At 49.6% G+C, this 21566-nt stretch overlaps 1 protein-coding gene across 2 annotated transcripts in view; it reads left to right on the top strand.

Annotated features, from left to right (window-relative positions):
• Positions 1-21566, top strand: part of LOC128686394 (kinesin heavy chain) — a 609520-nt gene that overhangs the window by 428785 nt on the left and 159169 nt on the right. The gene's annotated exons all lie outside the window — the stretch shown is intronic.

Genomic DNA, 21566 nt, shown 5'->3' with positions numbered 1-21566 from the left:
TTATTGAGGAAACGTTTCGCCATACAGTGGCTTCATCAGTCTGATGAAGCCACTGTGTGGCGAAACGTTTCCTCAATAAAGATACCCAAGAGTTGCACTTGTGTCTAATTTATCAACGTGTCGGTTCTCTGAACCATTCATCTACAAGCATGTATAGTAGTGTTTACGAAATTTCCAGTGTTACGTTCTGTGGTGTCGGTGACGGCGGTTACCGAGGTTTCCGACCATTGTCGGCGCAGATCATTCTCACCGACCAAGATCTTAGACACCAACGATGTGTAATTATAAAGTAACCAATGCTGCTTTATAATTTATGGTGAAAATTAATGATACAAGTGACATGATCTATTACCTTCACTTCGTCTACTACTTCTCTATATCCTAAAGCGCATAACTATTTTTCGTTGTTTGAAACCGAGTAAGAGTGCAAGACCAAATGATTGGTGAAAGTGGAATAAAATACCGACAAGTTGAAGATTAAGACACATGTGCAACAGTTGGGTATCTTTATTCTTGAAACCTTTAGCCTCACACAGTAAGCTTCTTCAAATACAAAGGGAGCAGTAGTAATGAAATAAGATGATGTAGCCAGTCCATCAACCTTGGTTGTAGGCGAAACGTTTCATCAATATACGCAGCTGTTGCACATGTGTCTTAATCTCCACCAAGTGACTGAAATCATCTGAGAAGAGATGGCTTCAGGGTTCTTCGATTCGTGTCAGATGCCTTATAATGATGTGTACCAAGCACAGCCTTCAAACATTGAAATGAGCTGTCTTTACCCTTACATCCACATAAATAACTGTTGATTTAGGACAAGATTATTTAATGTCATAGGTTACACTAAATATGAAGATTTAGAACGGCACTGTGAAAATTCTTGGTTTGTGCCACACAACTCAAGGCACACAATTGCTCCATTCTCGACCACACAGTATACTACTACTGTGTACTTCCACCACGCAATTCAAGGCACACTTACAACATCCTTAAGACAACACACATTACTTGCACCACACATTGCGAAGCGCATTTAAACACACACACAGACACACACAGACAGACAGACACACACACACACACACACACACACACACACACACACACACACACACACACACACACACACACACACACACACACACACAAAATACATCTCGTTGGTTGTGTAACTTTGGTTATTGTAAGACACACTTGACGTGCTTAACTTTTTTGTGTGCGCTTGTACGAGTGTGTGAAATAAGTGCACAACGCACGTCAGCCTGTAGGCTGACAAGAGAAAGATGAAACGTAGACTTGCTGTCTGTCCCATGTCTGATAGGTGACTGAGATAGGGACAGCGTGGGATGCTCTGAGGTCCAGTGAAGTGCATATACTAGGTGGGCATCATGTGCCTCTGGCGGAGGACACCAAACACAAATGCCAACATAACCCACATCGCTCGGGCACGCTACCCACAGTTGACCCGTCTGTGACAAGGATTAAATAAAATCTTCTCGTAAGCATAGGACACTGGTATTTACACGAGGAATGTCATGGAATAGACCATGGACAATGGGCAGAAGAAGAAACTTTTCCCACATCTGTGGAGGGAGAAAAACCTGTAGGCATGCGAAGAAAACTGTGGGAACTACAGTGGACTTTGCACGGTACAGGGACAGAGCTTACAGCAGTGTCAAATCTGGGTGGAATGGTCGTTGGCTGGGACAACGATGTAAGCACTTGTTGGCAGAAAATGTCGTCGTATGGGACAACTATTAGGGCGTACGAGGGCGAGAATAACTCCGGCTGAACAGTCGTTAGCGGAAATGACTAGGCTTGAGAGGAAAAGTGGACGGCGAGGCAGTAGTGTATTGCAAGGCTGGCACAGTCGTTGGGTTGGTTGTGAAAATCAGTCAGCTGAAGGCGCTTGGCAGGCACTCAGCAGGCAATGTCCGCAGACTGTGCACTTTGCGTCAGGGCTGTCCACATATATTTCGATGGGGGCCATATTTCGCATAGCTTGGCTGAAGTGTAGTGAATGAAGTGTTGGCTGCTCTGCTGGCAGAATGACGGAGTGAACAGTCGCTGGAACGAGCAACGGTATCATCAGCGGTTAGACAGTAGTATTTTGCCAAGGTTTTCCACACATCAAGAGAAATTAGACATATTTTGTACATCGAGGCTGTGGCAGAACAGTTCCTGGCAGGAACGACTTAGCATGAGGCCGCTTTTAGTGGTGAGTCAGGGACATCGCAGCAAGTAGCATCCGCGGCTCCCCAACTGAGCACTAGTTTCCACGCATCGAGAGAGTGAATTTACCTCGCTGAGAACGGCTGCCGTAGCTGGCGTTGAGCGGTAACAGCATAACACGGGTCTTATAGAGCTAAGAATGCCTAACCTAGGCAACTCAAGGCACCGGCTGGGTGCTGCACGGCTGTACAGTACTGCTCAGATTATCCCTCTAGCACAGCAGCTCCGGCTGTAGTCCCCCTGAGGGAACAAGAATCTCATGGGGTATTAGGTGTAACCTAGAAGCACTGTTTACTTCTGCAAGCAGGCTGGGACCCGCAACATGTCACAGGTACACTACAGCTGTTGTCACGTGGATAAGTGCAGCAGTGTGTTGCAGCACCTAGCAACATGCTGTGGCTAAAGCGATGTGTTCTAGTGCGTACTCATGGCTAAAGAAAACCACAGAATTCTGCATAATACTGTTCACCAAAACTACAATTTTTTTTATTTGCAACATGTAGCACACAATTTTCTGTAAAGTTGTGCAGAGGCAGCAATAATTAGTGTTTCAACGCACCAAATAGCAGCCTCTTCTACATGTCTGTCATACTGCAAGAGAACCTGCGCCCTTAAGGCCGCATGCGGTCATCTAGGGTATTAAGTGCGGCCTTCTGAATGAATCAGAATCAGATTTTTTCTTGCTTATTATATAATAATTAACTCTTTTGCAAAATAACCAATATTTAGTAGTATAATTAATCAGATATTCTTGAATCCGGTCTTATTAGGTTACAGCTAACTTCAGTGCGGTTTTTCAAAATAAAAAGATTCCCGTTTATTCTCTTTTGTTGCGCTACCGCTTATCCTGTATGCGGCAGCGCAAAAAGAGGAGGAAAAATACAGAGGTCAAAATGGGTCTTCATTTACCTCATATATTTGATGTAGAGAATTCAGATGTCAGCAGCTTCCGGCGAGCGTGTGCCACACTTCTCCCGATTTGATCTCCCATAATTTCCTGCTGATTACAACGTTATTAGTCTGTCAATGTCGCTGGCAGCTGAGGTTTTTGTTCTGTATATTACATTATCTTCCAAACTAACAGAGCGAGTGCGAGGCGCTGGGGCAGCCAGCATGAAAATATTATGTGACTGTATTGAATTTCCTGCGTCGGGTGTGGCATCGTGGTGGTGGTGCTAGTGGTGGTGCTAGTGGTGGTGCTAGTGGTGGTGCTAGTGGTGGTGCTAGTGGTGGTGCTGGTGGTGGTGCTAGTGGTGGTGCTAGTGGTGGTGCTAGTGGTGGTGGTGGTGGTGCTAGTGGTGGTGCTGGTGGTGGTGCTAGTGGTGGTGGTGGTGGTGGTGCTAGTGGTGGTGCTAGTGGTGGTGCTAGTGGTGGTGCTAGTGGTGGTGCTAGTGGTGGTGCTAGTGGTGGTGGTGGTGGTGCTAGTGGTGGTGCTGGTGGTGGTGCTAGTGGTGGTGGTGGTGGTGGTGCTAGTGATGGTGGTGCTGGTGGTGGTGGTGGTGCTAGTGATGGTGCTAGTGGTGGTGCTAGTGGTGGTGCTAGTGGTGGTGCTAGTGGTGGTGGTGGTGGTGCTAGTGGTGGTGCTAGTGGTGGTGGTGGTGGTGCTAGTGGTGGTGCTGGTGGTGGTGCTAGTGGTGGTGGTGGTGGTGGTGCTAGTGATGGTGGTGGTGGTGGTGGTGCTAGTGATGGTGCTAGTGGTGGTGCTAGTGGTGGTGCTAGTGGTGGTGCTGGTGGTGGTGCTAGTGGTGGTGGTGGTGCTAGTGGTGGTGCTGGTGGTGGTGGTGGTGGTGGTGGTGGTGGTGGTGCTAGTGGTGGTGGTGGTGGTGGTGGTGCTAGTGGTGGTGGTGGTGGTGGTGCTAGTGGTGGTGGTGGTGCTAGTGGTTGTAGTGGTGCTAGTGGTGGTGCTAGTGGTGGTGCTAGTGGTGCTAGTGGTTGTAGTGGTGCTAGTGGTGGTGCTAGTGGTGGTGTTGGTGCTAGTGGTGGTGGTGGTGCTAGTGGTGGTGTTGGTGCTAGTGGTGGTGGTGGTGCTAGTGATGGTGGTGCTAGTGGTGGTGGTGGTGGCGCTAGTGGTGGCGGTGCTAGTGGTGCAAGTGGTGGTGCTAGTGGTGGTGGTGGTGCTAGCGGTGGTGGTGGTGCTAGTGGTGGTGGTGGTGGTGGTGCAAGTAGTAGTGTCAGTGGTGGCGGTGCAAGTAGTGGTGCTAGTGGTGGTGGTGCTAGCGGTGGTGGTGGTGCTAGTGGTGGTGGTGGTGGTGGTGGCGGTTCTAGTGGTGGTGGTGGTGGTGCAAGTAGTAGTGTCAGTGGTGGCGGTGCAAGTAGTGGTGCTAGTGGTGGTGGTGGTAGTGGTGCTGGTAGTGTCAGGGACCACCAGCCACGCTATCTCCATATTACCTTCAAGAAAAAAAAAAGGCCTTTGATTCAAGAAACTGGAGCTACTCTGCCCTTCCCTCGTTCAAACTTGATGACTTCCCATTTCCCAGACACCGTATAATCCCTACTAACTTAATGCTTCCTCATTAATGCAAAAACAGTAATAATCTACTTAGGCTCATTGCTGAACGGAGTTTAAAGCCTGTCAACGTCACCACAGACAAGAATATTTTAAGCCCTAATAAAAGGAATTAAAGGATACCTCACAGCATTGTTCCACTAAACACATATTTTCTGCTTAATGAATCTCTCTACTCAAACCTAAAAATTATTTTCACAAAAGTCACCCAGAAAATACGTCATAATTTGCATATAAACTAAGCAGTGATGAAGCTGAGTATTTGTCCAGTCGTCAAAAAAAAATAAGAGAATTCATTAACTTTGAAATTGGAAAGTGTAGAGTTGTGTCTGTGTTGATCATTTCTCTACCCTGATAACCGCCGCTGCTAGACACTGTAACCATGATTGCATGGATGGATGGATGGATGGATGAATGGTTTGTTGGGTTGAAGACTTGTCCACTACACCATGAACATTAAGGCTGAACTTCACTCTTGCCTTAGCATTCAAAAATGCCTCAAAGGGGGTTAAAATAAGCTCTCGGTGTGTATATATGAAGATATACTCCCTCTTTTTGTGTATACATCAATTGTCATGTGGGTGGTGATGGAAGATCCTGCCATGTGGGTGGTGATGGAAGATCCTGCCATGTGGGTGGTGATGGAAGATCCTGCAATGTGGGTGGTGATGGAAGATCCTGCCATGTGGGTGGTGATGGAAGATCCTGCCATGTGGGTGGTGATGGAAGATCCTGCCATGTGGGTGGTGATGGAAGATCCTGCCATGTGGGTGGTGATGGAAGATCCTGCCATGTGGGTGGTGATGGAAGATCCTGCCATGTGGGTGGTGATGGAAGATCCTGCAATGTGGGTGGTGATGGAAGATCCTGCCATGTGGGTGGTGATGGAAGATCCTGCCATGTGGGTGGTGATGGAAGATCCTGCAATGTGGGTGGTGATGGAAGATCCTGCCATGTGGGTGGTGATGGAAGATCCTGCCATGTGGGTGGTGATGGAAGATCCTGCCATGTGGGTGGTGATGGAAGATCCTGCCATGTGGGTGGTGATGGAAGATCCTGCCATGTGGGTGGTGATGGAAGATCCTGCCATGTGGGTGGTGATGGAAGATCCTGCAATGTGGGTGGTGATGGAAGATCCTGCCATGTGGGTGGTGATGGAAGATCCTGCCATGTGGGTGGTGATGGAAGATCCTGCAATGTGGGTGGTGATGGAAGATCCTGCCATGTGGGTGGTGATGGAAGATCCTGCCATGTGGGTGGTGATGGAAGATCCTGCAATGTGGGTGGTGATGGAAGATCCTGCCATGTGGGTGGTGATGGAAGATCCTGCCATGTGGGTGGTGATGGAAGATCCTGCCATGTGGGTGGTGATGGAAGATCCTGCAATGTGGGTGGTGATGGAAGATCCTGCCATGTGGGTGGTGATGGAAGATCCTGCAATGTGGGTGGTGATGGAAGATCCTGCAATGTGGGTGGTGATGGAAGATCCTGCCATGTGGGTGGTGATGGAAGATCCTGCCATGTGGGTGGTGATGGAAGATCCTGCCATGTGGGTGGTGATGGAAGATCCTGCCATGTGGGTGGTGATTGAAGAGCCTGTCATGTGGGTGGTGATTGAAGATCCTGCCATGTGGGTGGTGATGGAAGATCCTGCCATGTGGGTGGTGATGGGAGGAAGATTCTGCATTGTCGGTGGTGATGGGGGAAAGATCCTGCCATGTGGGTGGTTATGGAAGATCCTGCCATGTGGGTGGTGATGGGAGGAAGATCCTGCCATGTGGGTGGTGATGGGAGGAAGATCCTGCCATGTGGGTGGTTATGGAAGATCCTGCCATGTGGGTGGTGATGGGAGGAAGATCCTGCCATGTGAGTAGTGATGGGAGGAAGATCCTGCCATGTGAGTGTTGATGGGAGGAAGATCCTGTCATGTGAATAGTGATGGAAGATCCTGCCATGTGGGTGGTGATGGGAGGAAGATCCTGCCATGTGGGTGGTTATGGAAGATTCTGCCATGTGAGTGGTGATGGGAGGAAGATCCTGCCATGTGGGTGGTGATGGGAGGAAGATCCTGCCATGTGAGTGTTGATGGGAGGAAGATCCTGCCATGTGGGTGGTAATGGGAGGAAGATCCTGCCATGTGAGTGTTGATGGGAGGAAGATCCTGTCATGTGAATAGTGATGGAAGATCCTGCCATGTGGGTGGTGATGGGAGGAAGATTCTGCATTGTCGGTGGTGATGGGGGAAAGATCCTGCCATGTGGGTGGTTATGGAAGATCCTGCCATGTGGGTGGTGATGGGAGGAAGATCCTGCCATGTGAGTAGTGATGGAAGATCCTGCCATGTGAGTGGTGATGGGAGGAAGATCCTGCCATGTGAGTAGTGATGGGAGGAAGATCCTGCCATGTGAGTGTTGATGGGAGGAAGATCCTGTCATGTGAATAGTGATGGAAGATCCTGCCATGTGGGTGGTGATGGGAGGAAGATCCTGCCATGTGGGTGGTTATGGAAGATTCTGCCATGTGAGTGGTGATGGGAGGAAGATCCTGTCATGTGAATAGTGATGGAAGATCCTGCCATGTGAGTGGTGATGGGAGGAAGATCCTGCCATGTGAGTAGTGATGGGAGGAAGATCCTGCCATGTGAGTGTTGATGGGAGGAAGATCCTGCCATGTGGGTGGTGATGGGAGGAAGATCCTGCCATGTGGGTGGTTATGGAAGATTCTGCCATGTGAGTGGTGATGGGAGGAAGATCCTGTCATGTGAATGGTGATGAAAGATCCTGCCATGTGAGTGGTGATGGGAGGAAGATCCTGCCATGTGAGTAGTGATGAGAGGAAGATCCTGCCATGTGAGTGTTGATGGGAGGAAGATCCTGCCATGTGGGTGGTGATGGGAGGAAGATCCTGCCATGTGGGTGGTTATGGAAGATTCTGCCATGTGAGTGGTGATGGGAGGAAGATCCTGTCATGTGAATGGTGATGGAAGATCCTGCCATGTGAGTGGTGATGGGAGGAAGATCCTGCCATGTGAGTGGTGGTGGGAGGAAGATCCTGCCATGTGAGTGGTGATGGTAGGAAGATCCTGCCATGAGTGGTGATTGATAGGAAGAAAATTCTGGTATGTGAGTGGTGATGGGAGGAAGATCCTGTCATGTGAATGGTGATGGGAGGAAGATCCTGTCATGTGAGTGGTGATGGGAGGAAGATCCTGCCATTTGAGTGGTGATGGTAGGAAGATCCTGCCATGGGAGTGGTGATGGAAGATCTTGCCATGTGACGGGTGATGAGAGGAAGATCTTGCTATGTGACTGGTGACGGGAGGAAGATCTTGCCATGTGAGTGGTGATGGGAGGAAGATCTTGCCATGTGAGTGGTGACGGGAGGAAGATCTTGCCATGTGAGTGGTGATGGGAGGAAGATCTTGCCATGTGAGTGGTGATGGGAGGAAGATCTTGCCATGTGAGTGGTGATGGGAGGAAGATCTTGCCATGTGAGTGGTGATGGGAGGAAGATCTTGCCATGTGAGTGGTGATGGGAGGAAGATCTTGCCATGTGAGTGGTGATGGGAGGAAGATCTTGCCATGTGAGTGGTGATGGGAGGAAGATCTTGCCATGTGAGTGGTGACGGGAGGAAGATCTTGCCATGTGAGTGGTGATGGGAGGAAGATCTTGCCATGTGAGTGGTGATGGGAGGAAGATCTTGCCATGTCAGTGGTGATGGGAGGAAGATCTTGCCATGTGAGTGGTGATAGGAGGAAGATCTTGCCATGTGAGTGGTGATGGGAGGAAGATCTTGCCATGTGAGTGGTGATGGGAGGAAGATCTTGCCATGTGAGTGGTGATGGGAGGAAGATCTTGCCATGTGAGTGGTGATGGGAGGAAGATCTTGCCATGTGAGTGGTGATGGGAAGAAGATCTTGCCATGTGAGTGGTGATGGGAAGAAGATCTTGCCATGTGAGTGGTGATGGGAAGAAGATCTTGCCATGTGAGTGGTGATGGGAAGAAGATCCTACATTATAAGTGATGAAGTAAGGGATATCCTACCTTATAGACATCCTTTCATTACATGTGGCCATATTTCATTGGGAGGGCGTGTGCTTAGTGCAGTAGTGTAGAAGGCGTGGGAGTAGTGGAAAAAGCGTGGGTGTAGTGTAGAGGGCGTGGGTGTAGTGTAGAAGGCGCGGGTGTAGTGTAGAAGGCCTGGGTGTAGTGTGGAAGGTGTGGGTGTAGTGTAGAAGGTGTGGGTGTAGTGTAGAAGGCCTGGGTGTAGTGTGGAAGGTGTGGGTGTAGTGTGGAAGGTGTGGGTGTAGTGTAGAAGGCCTGGGTGTAGTGTGGAAGGTGTGGGTGTAGTGTAGAAGGCGTGGGTGTAGTGTGGAAGGTGTGGGTGTAGTGTGGAAGGTGTGGGTGTAGTGTAGAAGGCCTGGGTGTAGTGTGGAAGGTGTGGGTGTAGTGTAGAAGGCCTGGGTGTAGTGTGGAAGGTGTGGGTGTAGTGTAGAAGGCCTGGGTGTAGTGTAGAAGGCGCGGGTGTAGTGTAGAAGGCCTGGGTGTAGTGTGGAAGGTGTGGGTGTAGTGTAGAAGGCCTGGGTGTAGTGTAGAAGGCGTGGGAGTAGTGTGGAAGGTGTGGGTGTAGTGTAGAAGGCCTGGGTGTAGTGTGGAAGGTGTGGGTGTAGTGTAGAAGGCCTGGGTGTAGTGTAGAAGGCGCGGGTGTAGTGTAGAAGGCCTGGGTGTAGTGTGGAAGGTGTGGGTGTAGTGTAGAAGGCCTGGGTGTAGTGTGGAAGGTGTGGGTGTAGTGTGGAAGGTGTGGGTGTAGTGTGGAAGGTGTGGGTGTAGTGTGGAAGGTGTGGGTGTAGTGTGGAAGGTGTGGGTGTAGTGTGGAAGGTGTGGGTGTAGTGTGGAAGGTGTGGGTGTAGTGTGGAAGGTGTGGGTGTAGTGTGGAAGGTGTGGGTGTAGTGTGGAAGGTGTGGGTGTAGTGTAGAAGGCCTGGGAATAGTGTGGAAGGTGTGGGTGTAGTGTGGAAGGTGTGGGTGTAGTGTGGAAGGTGTGGGTGTAGTGTGGAAGGTGTGGGTGTAGTGTGGAAGGCCTGGGTGTAGTGTGGAAGGTGTGGGTGTAGTGTAGAAGGCCTGGGTGTAGTGTGGAAGGTGTGGGTGTAGTGTGGAAGGTGTGGGTGTAGTGTGGAAGGTGTGGGTGTAGTGTGGAAGGTGTGGGTGTAGTGTGGAAGGTGTGGGTGTAGTGTAGAAGGCCTGGGTGTAGTGTAGAAGGTGTGGGTGTAGTGTAGAAGGCCTGGGTGTAGTGTAGAAGGCCTGGGTGTAGTGTAGAAGGCCTGGGTGTAGTGTGGAAGGTGTGGGTGTAGTGTAGAAGGCGCGGGTGTAGTGTAGAAGGCCTGGGTGTAGTGTGGAAGGTGTGGGTGTAGTGTAGAAGGCCTGGGTGTAGTGTAGAAGGCCTGGGTGTAGTGTGGAAGGTGTGGGTGTAGTGTGGAAGGTGTGGGTGTAGTGTAGAAGGTGTGGGTGTAGTGTAGAAGGCCTGGGTGTAGTGTAGAAGGCCTGGGTGTAGTGTGGAAGGTGTGGGTGTAGTGTAGAAGGCCTGGGTGTAGTGTAGAAGGCCTGGGTGTAGTGTAGAAGGTGTGGGTGTAGTGTAGAAGGCCTGGGTGTAGTGTAGAAGGCCTGGGTGTAGTGTAGAAGGTGTGGGTGTAGTGTAGAAGGCCTGGGTGTAGTGTAGAAGGCCTGGGTGTAGTGTAGAAGGTGTGGGTGTAGTGTAGAAGGCCTGGGTGTAGTGTAGAAGGCCTGGGTGTAGTGTGGAAGGTGTGGGTGTAGTGTAGAAGGCCTGGGTGTAGTGTAGAAGGCCTGGGTGTAGTGTGGAAGGTGTGGGTGTAGTGTGGAAGGTGTGGGTGTAGTGTAGAAGGTGTGGGTGTAGTGTAGAAGGCCTGGGTGTAGTGTAGAAGGCCTGGGTGTAGTGTGGAAGGTGTGGGTGTAGTGTAGAAGGCCTGGGTGTAGTGTAGAAGGCCTGGGTGTAGTGTGGAAGGTGTGGGTGTAGTGTGGAAGGTGTGGGTGTAGTGTGGAAGGTGTGGGTGTAGTGTGGAAGGTGTGGGTGTAGTGTGGAAGGTGTGGGTGTAGTGTGGAAGGTGTGGGTGTAGTGTAGAAGGCCTGGGTGTAGTGTGGAAGGTGTGGGTGTAGTGTGGAAGGTGTGGGTGTAGTGTAGAAGGCCTGGGTGTAGTGTGGAAGGTGTGGGTGTAGTGTGGAAGGTGTGGGTGTAGTGTGGAAGGTGTGGGTGTAGTGTGGAAGGTGTGGGTGTAGTGTGGAAGGTGTGGGTGTAGTGTGGAAGGTGTGGGTGTAGTGTAGAAGGCCTGGGTGTAGTGTGGAAGGTGTGGGTGTAGTGTGGAAGGTGTGGGTGTAGTGTAGAAGGCCTGGGTGTAGTGTAGAAGGCGCGGGTGTAGTGTAGAAGGCCTGGGTGTAGTGTAGAAGGCCTGGGTGTAGTGTAGAAGGCCTGGGTGTAGTGTAGAAGGTGTGGGTGTAGTGTAGAAGGCCTGGGTGTAGTGTAGAAGGCCTGGGTGTAGTGTGGAAGGTGTGGGTGTAGTGTAGAAGGCCTGGGTGTAGTGTGGAAGGTGTGGGTGTAGTGTAGAAGGCCTGGGTGTAGTGTGGAAGGTGTGGGTGTAGTGTAGAAGGCCTGGGTGTAGTGTAGAAGGCCTGGGTGTAGTGTGGAAGGTGTGGGTGTAGTGTAGAAGGCCTGGGTGTAGTGTGGAAGGTGTGGGTGTAGTGTGGAAGGTGTGGGTGCAGTGTGGAAGGTGTGGGTGTAGTGTAGAAGGCCTGGGTGTAGTGTAGAAGGCCTGGGTGTAGTGTGGAAGGTGTGGGTGTAGTGTAGAAGGCCTGGGTGTAGTGTGGAAGGTGTGGGTGTAGTGTGGAAGGTGTGGGTGTAGTGTGGAAGGTGTGGGTGTAGTGTAGAAGGTGTGGGTGTAGTGTGGAAGGTGTGGGTGTAGTGTGGAAGGTGTGGGTGTAGTGTGGAAGGTGTGGGTGTAGTGTGGAAGGTGTGGGTGTAGTGTGGAAGGTGTGGGTGTAGTGTGGAAGGTGTGGGTGTAGTGTGGAAGGTGTGGGTGTAGTGTAGAAGGCCTGGGTGTAGTGTAGAAGGTGTGGGTGTAGTGTGGAAGGTGTGGGTGTAGTGTGGAAGGTGTGGGTGTAGTGTAGAAGGCCTGGGTGTAGTGTAGAAGGTGTGGGTGTAGTGTAGAAGGCCTGGGTGTAGTGTAGAAGGTGTGGGTGTAGTGTGGAAGGTGTGGGTGTAGTGTGGAAGGTGTGGGTGTAGTGTGGAAGGTGTGGGTGTAGTGTGGAAGGTGTGGGTGTAGTGTGGAAGGTGTGGGTGTAGTGTGGAAGGTGTGGGTGTAGTGTAGAAGGCCTGGGTGTAGTGTAGAAGGTGTGGGTGTAGTGTGGAAGGTGTGGGTGTAGTGTAGAAGGCCTGGGTGTAGTGTAGAAGGTGTGGGTGTAGTGTAGAAGGCCTGGGTGTAGTGTGGAAGGTGTGGGTGTAGTGTAGAAGGCCTGGGTGTAGTGTAGAAGGCCTGGGTGTAGTGTGGAAGGTGTGGGTGTAGTGTAGAAGGCCTGGGTGTAGTGTAGAAGGTGTGGGTGTAGTGTAGAAGGCGCGGGTGTAGTGTGGAAGGTGTGGGTGTAGTGTAGAAGGCCTGGGTGTAGTGTGGAAGGTGTGGGTGTAGTGTGGAAGGTGTGGGTGTAGTGTGGAAGGTGTGGGTGTAGTGTAGAAGGCGCGGGTGTAGTGTAGAAGGCCTGGGTGTAGTGTGGAAGGTGTGGGTGTAGTGTGGAAGGTGTGGGTGTAGTGTGGAAGGTGTGGGTGTAGTGTGGAAGGCCTGGGTGTAGTGTGGAAGGTGTGGGTGTAGTGTGGAAGGTGTGGGTGTAGTGTGGAAGGTGTGGGTGTAGTGTAGAAGGCGCGGGTGTAGTGTAGAAGGCCTGGGTGTAGTGTAGAAGGCCTGGGTGTAGTGTGGAAGGTGTGGGTGTAGTGTAGAAGGCCTGGGTGTAGTGTAGAAGGCCTGGGTGTAGTGTAAAAGGCCTGGGTGTAGTGTAAAAGGCCTGGGTGTAGTGTAAAAGGCCTGGGTGTAGTGTAGAAGGCCTGGGTGTAGTGTAGAAGGCCTGGGTGTAGTGTAGAAGGCCTGGGTGTAGTGTAGAAGGCCTGGGTGTAGTGTAGAAGGCCTGGGTGTAGTGTAGAAGGCCTGGGTGTAGTGTAGAAGGCCTGGGTGTAGTGTAGAAGGCTTGGGATTAATGGAGAAGGTGTTGGCGTAGTGCAGAAGGTGCGGGAGTAATGGAAAAGGCGTGGGTGTTGTGGAAAAGATGTGGGAGTAGTGTAGAAGGCGTGGGAGTAATGTGGAAGTCGTGTGTGTTGTGTGGAAGGCGTGTGTGCAGGTGTCCCGTAGCTCAATTGCTAGCGCACTCAGCTCACACACTGAGGTCCGGGGCTCGAATCTCCTCTGGTACGGCTGGAAAATATTAGGGACGTGTTTCCATAAGACACCTGCTGTCCACGTTCCTGTTTACCCAGCAGTTAATAATGGGTACCTGAGTGATAGTCGACTGGTGTGGGTCGCATCCTGGGACAAAACTGACCTAATTTACCCGAAATGCTCAGCATAACAAGCGGCTTTCTATATAATATGTCATTGATATCAGCTAGGTCTGTATACCATGTACTTATAGTAAATAAAAATATTATTAGAAGGCGTGGGAGTAGTGGAGAAGACGTGGGATAGTGTAGAAGGCGTGGGAATAGTGTAGAAGGCTTGGGAGTAGTGGAGAAGACGTGGGAGTAGTGGAGAAGACGTGGGAATAGTGTAGAAGGCGTGGGAATAGTGTAGAAGGCTTGGGAGTAGTGGAGAAGACGTGGGAGTAGTGAAGACGTGGGAGTAGTGGAGAAGACGTGGGAGTAGTGGAGAAGACGTGGGAGTAGTGTAGGAGGCTTGGGAGTAGTGGAGAAGACGTGGGAGTAGTGGAGAAGACGTGGGAGTAGTGGAGAAGACGTGGGAGTAGTGTAGAAGGCGTGGGAGTAGTGTAGAAGGCGTGGGAGTAGTGTAGAAGGCGTGGGAGTAGTGTAGAAGGCGTGGGAGTAGTGTAGAAGGCGTGGGAGTAGTGTAGAAGGCGTGGGAGTAGTGTAGAAGGCGTGGGAGTAGTGTAGAAGGCGTGGGAGTAGTGTAGAAGGCGTGGGAGTAGTGTAGAAGGCGTGGGAGTAGTGTAGAAGACGTGGGAGTAGTGTAGAAGACGTGGGAGTAGTGTAGAAGACGTGGGAGTAGTGTAGAAGACGTGGGAGTAGTGTAAAAGACGTGGGAATAGTGTAGAAGACGTGGGAATAGTGTAGAAGGCGTGGGAGTAGTGTTGAATGCGTAGGAGTAGTGTAGAAGGCGTGGGAATAGTGGTGAAGGAGTGGAAGCAGTTGAGAAGGCGTGGTAGTAGTGGAGAAGGCGTGGTAGTAGTGGAGAAGGCTTGAGAGCAGTGTAGAAGACGTGGGAATAGTGTAGAAGGCGTGGGAATAGTGTAGAAGGCGTGGGAGTAGTGTAGAAGGCGTGGGAGTAGTGTAGAAGGCGTGGGAGTAGTGTAGAAGGCGTGGGAGTAGTGTAGAAGGCGTGGGAGTAGTGTAGAAGACGTGGGAGTAGTGTAGAAGACGTGGGAGTAATGGAGATGTGGGAGTAGTATAGAAGGCGTGGGAGTAGTGTAGAATGCGTGTTAGTATAAAGTCGTGGATGTAGTGTAGAAGGCGTGTGTGGTGTAGAAGGCGTGTGTGTGGTGTAGAAGGCGTGTGTGTAGTGTAGAAGGCGTGGGTGTAGTGTAGAAGGCGTGGGATTAATGGAGTATACGTAGGAGTAGTGTGGAAGACGGGGGAGTAGTGTGGAAGACGGGGGAGTAGTGTGGAAGACGGGGGAGTAGTGTGGAAGACGGGGGAGTAGTGTGGAAGACGGGGGAGTAGTATGGAAGACGGGGGAGTAGTATGGAAGACGGGGGAGTAGTGTATAAGACGTGGGAGTAGTGTATAAGACGTGGGAGTAGTGTATAAGACGTGGGAGTAGTGTATAAGACGTGGGAGTAGTGTAGAAGGCGTGGGCGTAGTGTAGAAGGCCTGGGCGTAGTGTGGAAGACGTGGGAGTAGTGTAGAAGACGTGGGAGTAGTGTAGAAGACGTGGGAGTAGTGTAGTAGACGTGGGAGTAGTGTAGTAGACGTGGGAGTAGTGTAGTAGACGTGGGAGTAGTGTAGAAGGCGTGGGAGTAGGGTAGAAGACGTGGGAATAGTGTAGAAGGCGTGGGAGTAGTGTTGAATGCGTGGGAATAGTGTAGAAGGCGTGGGAGTAGTGTAGAAGACGTGGGAATAGTGTAGAAGGCGTGGAAGTAGTGGAGAAGGCGTGGGAGTGGTGGAGAAGGCGTGGGATTAATGGAGGAGTGGAAGCAGTGGAGAAGGCGTGGGAGTAGTGGAGAAGGCGTGGGAGTAGTGGAGAAGGCGTGGGAGTGGTGTAGAAGACGTGGGAGTAGTGTAGAAGACGTGGGAATAGTGTAAAAGGCGTGGGAATAGTGTAGAAGACGTGGGAGTAGTGTAGAAGACGTGGGAGTAGTGTAAAGTCGTGGATGTAGTTTAGAAGGCGTGTGTGTAGTGTAGAAGGCGTGTGTGTGGTGTAGAAGGCGTGTGTGTAGTGTAGAAGGCGTGGGTGTAGTGTAGGAGTGGGATTAATGGAGAATACGTGGGAGTAATGGAGAATGCGTGGGCGTAGTGTGGAAGGGGGAGTAGTGTGGAAGACGGGGGAGTAGTGTGGAAGACGGGGGAGTAGTGTGGAAGACGGGGGAGTAGTGTATAAGACGTGGGAGTAGTGTATAAGACGTGGGAGTAGTGTATAAGACGTGGGAGTAGTGTATAAGACGTGGGAGTAGTGTAGAAGACGTGGGAGTAGTGCAGAAGACGTGGGAGTAGTGCAGAAGACGTGGGAGTAGTGTAGAAGACGCAGGAGTAGTGTAGAAGGCGTGGGAGTAGATGGTGTGGGAGTAGATGGCGTGGGAGTAGATGGCGTGGGAGTAGCGTAGAATTCGTGGGAGCAATGGAGAATACGTGAGAGTGGCGGAGAAGACGTAGGTGTAGTGGAGAAGACGTGGGAGTATTAAAGGGTGTGAAGAAGAGAAAAGAGGGCGTGGACGTAAAGAGGACTTACAAGGGAGGGGTCGTGGGAATAATAAAGAGGACTTACAAGGGAGGGGTCATGGGAGTAATAAAGAGGACTCACAAGGGAGGGGTCGTGGGAGTAATAAAGAGGACTTACAAGGGAGGGGTCGTGGGAGTAATAAAGAGGACTCACAAGGGAGGGGTCGTGGGAGTAATAAAGAGGACCCACAAGGGAGGGGGTCGTGGGAGTAATAAAGAGGACTCACAAGGGAGGGGTCGTGCGAGTAATAAAGAGGACTTACAAGGGAGGGGTCGTGGGAGTAATAAAGAGGACTCACAAGGGAGGGGTCGTGGGAGTAATAAAGAGGACTTACAAGGGAGGGTTCGTGGGAGTAATAAAGAGGACTCACAAGGGAGGGGTCGTGGGAGTAATAAAGAGGACTCACAAGGGAGGGGTCGTGGGAGTAATAAAGAGGACTTACAAGGGAGGGGTCGTGGGAGTAATAAAGAGGACTTACAAGGGAGGGGTCGTGGGAGTAATAAAGAGGACTTACAAGGGAGGGGTCGTGGGAGTAATAAAGAGGACTTACAAGGGAGGGGTCGTGGGAGTAATAAAGAGGACTTACAAGGGAGGGGTCGTGGGAGTAATAAAGAGGACTTACAAGGGAGGGGTCGTGGGAGTAATAAAGAGGACTTACAAGGGAGGGGTCGTGGGAGTAATAAAGAGGACTTACAAGGGAGGGGTCGTGGGAGTAATAAAGAGGACTTACAAGGGAGGGGTCGTGGGAGCAATAAAGAGGACTCACAAGGGAGGGGTCGTGGGAGCAATAAAGAGGACTCAAGGGAGGGGTCGTGGGAGCAATAAAGAGGACTCACAAGGGAGGGGTCGTGGGAGTAATAAAGAGGACTCACAAGGGAGGGGTCGTGGGAGCAATAAAGAGGACTCACAAGGGAGGGGTCGTGGGAGCAATAAAGAGGACTCACAAGGGAGGGGTCGTGGGAGTAATAAAGAGGACTCACAAGGGAGGAGTCGTGGGAGTAATAAAAAGAACTCACTAGAGAGAGGCGTGGGAAGAATCTCACAGTAATTACATTTCAACATTAACTGGCGACACCTGGCTGACCAGATCATTTAACTTGAGTTACTTTAATTACCTTCAGTGCCAGTGCCGTGGAAGCCTGCAATGTAGTTGATGGTAATGCCATGCTTGCCTGCCATGGTAACCTGTCTTCTACCACACTCACCATGGCAGTCTGCCCAGTGCTATTACCATACTCGCTGTGGCAACCTGTCTGGTATCACTACCATATTCTCCATGGCAGCCTACCTAGTACCACTACCATACCCAGCATGGCAGGTTATTCAATTCCACTACCATGCCCACCATGGGAAGCTATCCAGTTCTGCTACCACACCCACTACTACTACTACTACTACTACTACTACTACTACTACTACTACTACTACTACTACTACACTGGCAGGCTATCCAGTTCTATTACCACACCCACAATGGCAGCCTACCTAGTACCACTACCATACCCACCATAGCAGAATCTAGCACTAATATTTAACCCGTCATGACAGTTTGCTCATGTACCACTACCATGCCCACTACCTTAACTAACGGTGCGTCTAAGCGTTTGTGCGTTGGGATAGAAGCCTGAATCTCTTCGCATAAATGACAGGGATATTTCCCCTTTCCTATAAATTTGCTGAAACTTGTTCAACGGCACGGAATGAATTACGGATATGGGGAAATAAATTGATCTATATTGTTAAGGGTATTCTTATGTGATTATTTTTTATAAAGACTGAATAGGAGACGAGAGTAGATAGCCGAGATTAGGTTTATCAATTTGATAAACCTAATCTTGTAATGAATTAAACCTTGTAATGAATTACCACCAGTGAATAAACAAGAGGATTGACGGGGATTCGAGCCGCCCCGAATATGAGTGTATGTTTCCAGTGCTTCCATAAATTAGACAATTAGCCATGACAGTCTACCTGGTGTTATTGTCATACCACTGTCATCATAATCTTGCCAACCTACCTAGTGCCACTACTTTAACCATCGTAGCACCCTACCCAATACCACTGTCATACCCACCCTAACAGCCTATCCAGTACCACTACCATATTCACAATACAAGCCTACTTAGTACTAAACCCTTATCCAACACAGCAGCCAACCCAGTACCCTAACATACCTACCATAGCAGCCGAGCTAATGAAACTACCATATCCACCATTACAACTTATCACTTACCACTACCATACCCAGAATAAAAGCTTATGCAGCAACGCTACCGTACCAGTCATGGCTGCCTGCCCTGTACTATCATACCCACCATTGAGGAGCTGAATTGGGCGTGTCAAATGGCAATAAATGTTTCTATAAAGATCTGAGGCAACTTAGCGAGGCAACTTACTGTGCCACAAACACCGCCCTGGGACACAGCCGCGCCTTCCTTCACAAGTGATGGTATTGTTTGCAAGATAAACGGAAAAATAACTCTCAGAAACTCGGATCTGAAGGCAGTTATCTGCCAGTGAAGCGAGAGGAGTTTATGTTAAGGAGGGGTAGGCTCTCCTAACACTGGTGCAGTGTTTACTGGATGCGACGCCCCCAAAGCTGAGGCAACATTTACAAGGGATGACGCCCCGAGGCTTTATCTCGGATCAAGCTTTGTCAGTTCCTTTGTCAGCCAGGCTGTTGGTGCTAACTGCTCGCAATTCAACGTAATAACTGCTTAAATATTGTGACACTAGCTTGGAATATGAGGCCTGAAATGCTTTATAAAGGTTAGTCTGAAAGCGTTTGAGAATATATTATTGAAAGTGGATCCCGTAATTAATGGTTTATTGAAAATACAACAGTTAAACTCATTACAACATTGTGAATTTAATTGAAACTGTATTGTTTTATTGTATTTATTGGATCTGCATATGCACTTTATGGCCATAATATGTTTTAATAGCCTGTATGTAGTCTCACTGTTTCAACACTTTCCCTTCGTTAACCTCTCTTTAAGTTAGAGAAAAGTTTCCTAAAATTTCAGTCTCTAGTTTAGGTGTGTAATTTTAAATCATGTTTTCTTCTTATCATATTTCTAGTAAACAGCCTCTCCTGTGTTCTGTCTATGTGACGGTGTAATTCTATCAGTGTCGTCCTTCCCGAGACGGAAGGTCTTGCTCTGCCATTTGTACTTCATTGTTTATAACTCTCAAATCAAGTACCAGTTTTGAGGTATTCTATTACAACTCTGCGAGATTCACTTTATCTTTTACTACTTAAGGGACTTAGTGACACTGGCGCTGCATACTCGATAAAGATAAAAAAAAAAATTGAAGTCTTTATGAAGGTTCAAGAATGTTACTCTGGTGTTTGGAAGCTTAACTTGTAATGATGATGTCACTTTGTTGTCTTCGGGAAAGAGTTTAAGGGTAAAGGTTATTACGAGATGTTTGTCTGTTGTCATGAGTTCATCCCCCGAGATGTTACGCTGCCTTCAGCTTCATCTCCTGGCCTCAGCTTCATTCCTGAAGCCTTCTTCACGTTCTCCTGCACCTTTTTCTAAATATCTTCAGAATATTTTTTCATTATTTACATTTGTAAATAATAATTTGTAGATGTTTATTACTATTATTAAGTCAATAATATAAACTATAGACAAATGGGACTTGACTTTGGTCATAAACTTTTCTTTTTCAGTTTGCTAAGTTGCCTTCTGTGTAGCACTGTATCACAGACTTTCTTACAATTTAGAAACAGGAAGTCGGACCTTTTTTAATGTCTCATGTGTCTTTGAATGGTTTGTAAGGTATGGCCTTACATTTCTAAATATATGTTAATGTAATCAGTAGGGTATTTTGAGTGTGTGTGTGTGTGTGTGTGTGTGTGTGTGTGTGTGTGTGTTCAACTAATTATTGATGCACGGGTCTAGTCATGGCTCCTGGCCCCGTGTGTGTGTGTGTGTGTGTGTGTGTGTGTGTGTATACTCACCTAATTGTGGTTGCAGGGGCCGAGACTCAGCTCCTGGCCCCGCCTCTTCACTGATCGCTACTGGGTCCTCTCCCTCTCTGCTTCCTGAGCTTTGTCATACCTTTTCTTAAAACTATGTATGGTTCCTGCCTCCACTACTTCACTTGCTAGGCTATTCCACTTCCTGACGACTCTATGACTGAAGAAATACTTCCTAACGTCCTTTGACTCGTCTGAGTCTTCAGCTTCCAGTTGTGATCCCTTGTTTCTGTGTCCCCTCTCTGGAACATCCTATCTCTGTCCACCTTGTCTATTCCCCGCAGTATCTTGTATGTTGTTATCTTGTCTCCCCTGACCCTTCTGTCCTCCAGTGTCGTCAGTCCGATTTCCCTCAACCTTTCCTCGTACGACATTCCCCTGAGCTCTGGGACTAGCCTTGTTGCAAACCTTTGTACTTTCTCTAACTTCTTGACGTGCTTGACCAGGTGTGGGTTCCAGACTGGTGCTGCATACTCCAGTATGGGCCTAACATACACAGTGTACAGTGTCTTGAACGATTCCTTATTAAGGTATTACCTGGAGTTTACCTGGAGAGAGTTCCGGGGGTCAACGCCCCCGCGGCCCGGTCTGTGACCAGGCCTCCTGGTCTCAGGTTTGCCAGGCGCCCGTATGCTGCAGCAGTTATTTGGTTGATGTGTGCCTCCGGTGACGTGCTCGGTGTTATGGCCACCCCAAGGTCTTTCTCCCTGAGTGAGGTCTGTAGTCTTTGTCCACCTAGCCTATACTCTGTCTGCGGTCTTCTTTGCCCCTCCCCAATCTTCATGACTTTGCATTTGGCAGGGTTGAATTCGAGAAGCCAGTTTCTGGACCACATGTCCAGCCTGTCCAGGTCTCTCTGCAGTCCTGCCTCATCCTCATCCGATTTAATTCTTCTCATCAACTTCACATCATCTGCGAATAGGGACACTTCAGAGTCTATCAAACCATACCCCCGGCCGGGATTGAACCCGCGGTCATAGAGTCTCAAAACTCCAGCCCGTCGCGTTAGCCACTAGACCAGCTAGCCACAATAAGATTCATCCAACTAGGTGTATTTCTACACCATAGGAAGGTTAGCACAGGCACCTCTGTGACCACAAATGCAAGTTTTTACAGACGAATCTCCAGCTAGCGTGGCCGTGACGAACTCTAGCTAGAGTTCGTCACGGCCACGCTAGCTGGAGATTCGTCTGTAAAAACTTGCATTTGTGGTCACAGAGGTGCCTGTGCTAACCTTCCTATGGTGTAGAAATACACCTAGTTGGATGAATCTTATTGTGGCTAGCTGGTCTAGTGGCTAACGCGACGGGCTGGAGTTTTGAGACTCTATGACCGCGGGTTCAATCCCGGCCGGGGGTATGGTTTGTTTGCAATCGTGTCATTACGATTTCTTGAGTCGAGTTCAGAGTCTATTCCTTCCATCATGTCATTCGCATATATCAAAAATAGCACTGGTCCTAGAACTGACCCCTGTGGGACCCCGCTCGTCACAGGCGCCCACTGTAATACCTCTTCATGTACCATGACTCGTTGTTACCTCCCTGTCAGGTATTCCCTGATCCATTGCAGTGCCCTCCCTGTTATATGCGCCTGATCCTCCAGCTTCTGCACTAATCTCTTGTGGGGAACTGTGTCAAAGGCATTCCTGCAGTCTAGGAAAACGTAATCAACCCACCCCTCT

This window comes from Cherax quadricarinatus, chromosome 17, assembly GCF_038502225.1.
Source record: "Cherax quadricarinatus isolate ZL_2023a chromosome 17, ASM3850222v1, whole genome shotgun sequence".
Classification (NCBI taxonomy): domain Eukaryota; kingdom Metazoa; phylum Arthropoda; class Malacostraca; order Decapoda; family Parastacidae; genus Cherax; species Cherax quadricarinatus.
The sequence above is the reverse complement of the archived record's forward strand: the minus strand, read 5'-3'. Positions and strand labels throughout refer to the sequence as shown.